Genomic DNA, 5,666 nt, shown 5'->3' on the forward strand with positions numbered 1-5,666 from the left:
TCCGACGGCAACTGGGCACTGGGCAACTGGGCAGTGATTTATTCGGCTGAATAATGTGTTTCCTTTTTTTCCGGCGGCGGCCGCCGCCACCGCCGTCCATTCGTCCGTCCACTTACCGGGTCCGAAACCCGAAACCATCCTTTCGCGCCAGCCCGGGCGAAGTGTGTCGCCGGAGAAAGGAAATTTATGTGTTTCCTTCGGACGCTCCGGCCGTTCGACGTTAAAATATGGACAAACGCGATGCAAGTCGCGGAGCCGCCGCGGAGACTTCGGAAGGGGCACGGTGCACGAGCATTGGCACCGGTTACCGGCTGGTTGCTACTGTTTTGGCCGGGTGAAGGGTGAAGAGAAATTGGACTTTTTAATTTCGTCCTCCTTCCTGCGCACAAGAGTTTGCGGTCTGCAGCGATCCTCGGGGGCATAGCACTGCGTTATGAATGAATAAGATAAATCACGGCTCGGTTTTTTTTTCTCGTTTTGCGAGCCAGCCTTCGTGTCCTTTCCGGGCCGAGACCCCGATTCGATGGAAGCTTTCAAAAGGGGAGCCAAGAATTTTCGTGGTCGTGTTTCCGTTTCCCGAGCCTCGGCTGCTCTGTATAACGGTAACCTATGATTGTAGTCTACCAGTCCGCCGGATGACGGTTTCAGTGTTTGGTTCCTTCATTACCGATTCCGGCTGATTGTCCGCTTCGTTCCGTTCGCAAGGAGCAGGGGCGGAACGGCCCTTCCAGTTGGGACATTCGCAGATGTGTGAATTCATCGATGCCTTAGAAGATAACCTATGGTAATGCAATCGTCCCGATGGCCGCGAATGCGTTGGAAAGATTTTAGTCAATGATTAACATGCGCCAAGAATCCTGTTGAAATCACAAGAAGTCAAAGTTGGTTGTATACTTTCAGGCGTTTCTAACAAATTCGAATAAGAATGCGCCCGGTAGTATGCAATCTGCGTTGCAAGATAATTTTAATCGGTTTCTTTCAGTTCAATGATGATCGCCCCATATGATCCATGTTATGTTCGCCTTTTATTTTTTAAATTTATTTCAATTGAAGAGCTGCGCATTCCAGGCTGTCAATAAACCAAAACGTTGCTCGTCCTTGTCTCCTGATGTTATTCTTTCCCCACTCTTTCCCTTTATCTGGCGGAACATGCAAATCGGCCATAGATTCGTTGTCACCCGACCCGGCGGTGCAACAATTTACCATAAACAACTTTATTTCAACCGCTGAACCCTCGGCGAAGAAGCTGCGCCATAGTTGCCCCGGCAGCCGCAAACGTTTGCACGCGAAGTGCGGACAGTTGGCACAGCGAGGGCCCGAAACTGACCGCAACACGTAACATTGTCCGAAGTGCGAGAGATTACCGAAGTTCAGATGCCGATGCTGCCGCGGCCAGCCGGTCCGCCCGCCCGTCTGCCTGCCGGTAACACGGGCCTTGATTTACATACTACAAGTGCGGTGATTTAAAATGCATTAAGACTTAATTGTTTTTAATATGCAAATAAAGGCCTCCGCGCGGCGGCGATACTGCCGAAAACGGAGCAGAGAGCTGCAACACGCGAAAGGATCGCGCGGCCCAGCGGATCCCGCGGCCGGGTGCTGCAGATGTCCGATAAGTCGCTATTTTTTACACTCCACTCCGTTCGGAGGTGTCCGGGGGCGTTAGCTGGACGCGTTCCGATCGGAGCCGCCGTTTTCGGGACGGTAAGGCAAAGGCTTCGAACCCTCCGAGCGTCGTAGATCATCCTCCCGAGCGCGCGATCCTCCGAATGCCATGTTGTCCGCTGCTCATCTTCACTCTCTCTCACTCTCTCGCTCTCTGTCTCACTCAGGCTCAGGCGCTCAGGTTCTCGTTTGATAACACCGCGCGCCGGTCGCGGAAGACAGGGAACCGTACAAGACTGTGTCCATGGCCCTGGCCGCCGGGGGCCACCGCATCCAGCATCCTTTACGTGTACGTAAACTTGATCTACATAAAACATAAATAATGCCCGTGGTGTACGGTACGCGTAACAACATTTCAACGCACACATACACACGCAGGGATCTCACTCCGCCTCGGCTCGGAGGCGGCAAGACTCGGAGCAGCGCGCAAGATTAACGAAATTAAGTGATTAAGATTATATCCTCGCCAATGTTCGTTTCGCGGTTCCCACAGTCAGTCGTGGGCCCACGAAACACGACATCCCGTCGTCCATCGATCGTCTTCGATTTTGCCGCACTCCGCTGTACTCCGCCGGGCTTCTGTTTATTCCGCGGCATTTGCTGGCCCTTCTTCTTCTTCGTCTTCGTCTTCTTCTGCTTACCCAGGAAGGGAAGGATACCGAGCCACCCGGCGCCCCATGGCCCTGCCACCAGCCACCGGCTGGCGATCGAGTCTCGGATAACGCCGACGACGCTCCGGGGCTCGACCCGGGGCTCGATCGGGTCCGAGTCATTCGCTTCCTTTCGTGGCCAGCCGTAATATAGATATTAGCATAATATCTTCCCGCGGGTCTCCCCCGACCCAGGCGAAGCGTATGGTTCCGTGCGCGCGAGGCTCTTCCGTGTCCTACAATCTGTCACTGAATGTTGGCGGAGTCGAGCGAAAAACAAAAAAAAACGAAGCCCACAATCGCCGTCGCTAAACTCCAGGAGCTCCGGCCTCCGGACCGAGGTGGATACTTTAAATAAATAAATTGGATCGGATCCGGATTTGAGTCCCCGGAACGGTCCCCGGGAGCCCGGGGAATAAAGAACCGCGACCCGCGAGGAAGTGGCCCGGTCGGTGGCGATCGCGCGCGGGCTCGCGTTCCTTTTTTCCGTTCCCTAATGAGACAAATTCTTGTCGTCGTCGTCGTCGACGTCGACGTCTGGCGAACCGTCAAGAGCTCCCGGGGAACACACGTCAGTCGCCTCCGAAGCCCGGGCAGTGGCGGCGGCTGCGGACGGATGCGAACATGTTGGCATATTCGCCCCACCGACGTGGTGATTTGCGATCTATGCCTTTGGCGTTCTATTCTTTGGCGTTCTGCCCAAGCGGGCCGGGTCGGCCAACTCCCTACACATTGATGGATTAAAATTTTAAAATATCGTAATCATCATCAGTGTCATTGCCAGTCAGGGCGCTTGTCAGGCGAACCCGGACGCGGGCGGTCCGGCGGGGGTAAGGGTGCGATCAGTCGTCCGGATCTGCCCGATCACCTCGATCGGATCTGCGGGTCCCCGATCGGACGCTCGAGGAAGTTGTGCCTTCATTCACAACTTCTTGGCCACTGGGAACAGACACATGGCGCCAGCCCGCCGCCATTCACGTCCGCTCGGTGATCGCCGATTTGTGATGGCAGGATGTCACCCGCTACGATGTGACGTGGTCGGTTCGGTAACGGGTTAAACGATAACGGGCGATATTATTATTACCGTGAAGCGCTCGTTTGCGACACGCCAGCGAAAAGAAAAGGTAAACTTTGCGGTTCGACCGACCGAGAAACGACTGTTTTGCGCTGCAGGGCAACCGCACGATCATATCTTGGTAGCTATCCGGAAAATAAATAATGATAAGTGATGTGATGGGTATCCCAAACGCTAGCAAAACAAAGCTTTATCATCTGAACATTCTTGAATCGGAAATTAAATTAAGAGAAATCTTAGATTCTACCAAATAAAAAAGAATTAAAAAGTAAAATATGAAAATAAAAAATAGAAAATATCAAATAGAAAACATAAAAAAGAAAATAGAAAATAAGGCCGGAAAAGTAAATAAGTAAGTAACGAAGTAAGTAAGTAAGTAAGTAAGTAAGTAAGTAAGGAAGTAAGTAAGTAAGTAAGTAAGTAAGTAAGTAAGTAAGTAAGTAAGTAAGTAAGTAAGTAAGTAAGTAAGTAAGTAAGTAAGTAATTAAGTAAGTAAGTAAGTAAGTTACTATGTTTGTATAGATTGTTCATAGAGAACTTATAGAAATTGTTCATGGAGCTCAAATTTGGGCCGTTCAACGTTACTAACTTACATGCGCATAAAAGTTCCTTTCAAGAGCATGTACTACGTTCGATTCCTTTGCGCATAGCTACGGCATTGTTGGCATTCTATGGTTATCGAATATGTTTACCTTTCTAGAATGGCGATCGTCCATATCATAGATCGACTCTGACTGCATCCGGTAGGAATTTCTAACAGATAACAACGAACACTTTGAAAAGTAATTCATTACAAACAACAAAAGTTTAACCCGATTTGCAATTATCTTCATAGTTTAGGGCGAATAAAGTGATATAACGTTAAAAAGCTTGTCGCAAATAAGGAATTCCTAACACAACATAAAAATCGCATGATGGCGAACGCGTACTGCTGATAATTAGTAACGAGAACCGGCGATGTGACAGAGCCCAAAAGCCCATTCCCCGCAGCAAGCCCATAATGGCATCCCGCCCCATTTGAGAAACAAAGTCATCTCGCACGAGATTGCCATATTCTGTAAGCCGCCATCGTCGTCGTCGTTCCGTCGATCGTTCGTCTGCCGCGGACCATCAAATGAGCTGAAAAATCTGTTGTTTGATTAATTTTCCTTAAATTAACCTCACTTTTCCCTCGCGTTGCGGCGTATCGTGGGCTTCTTTGGTTCACTTTTCATGATTGCAGCAGCCCAATGGCTGGGAGGACGCGCGGAACGGACGACGCCGCCGCACCCGGGCCGCTGCCCGGACCATTACGAACGGCAACCCGGCGACTGAGCCGCGGTAGCTGCGACGGCTATTATTGAAATCCCATTATCGGTATACAACAATAGCACAATAAAGACGCTCCTTCGGAGGTTCGGATGCGTCCGGAGGGTAATGGTAGCCTTAGCCCCACCGGGCAGTAGCAGCATCGCCTTTCATCCCTCGGTCGCCGGCAGACAGGGCATAAAAAACAACATACGCCCCGGCCACGGCACGGCAACACCCCTCCGGGACCGCGGGGCCAATAATGCCGGGCGGCGGCGGTGTCTTATGCTACATCATCGCGCCGATCGATCGCTGGAGCCAATGAAATCAATGCTTCTTCTGTCGGCGATGCGGCCGCCGGACCCTGCCCTTCGTAGCTCCACCCCCTCCTCCTCCCCTCGTTTGGGGGCATTTTACACCGACCACATCTTTGTCGCCTTCATTGTCGTAGTCATCATCATCAGCAACAGCAGCATCAGCAGCATGATCATCGGCGCGTCCGGCGCGTCGTGCTAAGGCGAAACCCAGTGATTGATGAGCTATAATTGAAAATCCATCATCAAGCGGCTGACGTTGGTCGACGTTCATCGAAATCCGCAACTCTACTCGGGAATTCTTTAGCCAGCGATCCACGCTGTTCAATGCGACACATTTGGTAGCAATTGTAAGTTATGCTCCAAAAAAAAACATTTTAATTTCTCGTAAAATTAAGAAACTGAGTCGCACCGAGAGCCGCGTAAGCGAAGCAGCAGCGTCAATTGAAGTCTGTTTTGATTCAATAATACGCTCTACGTGAGGCGGATTATGGGCGGTCGGGTGGAGGACTCTGGCAGAGCCCGCCCGGGTGTTGATGAGGCATCGCCTCCGACAGTTCCGAGCGCCAGTTCCGCCGCCAAAGGGACGCGCCAAGGATACGGCTGGAGATGGATACGGCTTTTGACCCGCCGCCACCGACAGAAGCCAGCACGGGGGCCCTCACCGGGGGAACC

Source organism: Anopheles cruzii, chromosome 3, assembly GCF_943734635.1.
Source record: "Anopheles cruzii chromosome 3, idAnoCruzAS_RS32_06, whole genome shotgun sequence".
Taxonomy (NCBI): domain Eukaryota; kingdom Metazoa; phylum Arthropoda; class Insecta; order Diptera; family Culicidae; genus Anopheles; species Anopheles cruzii.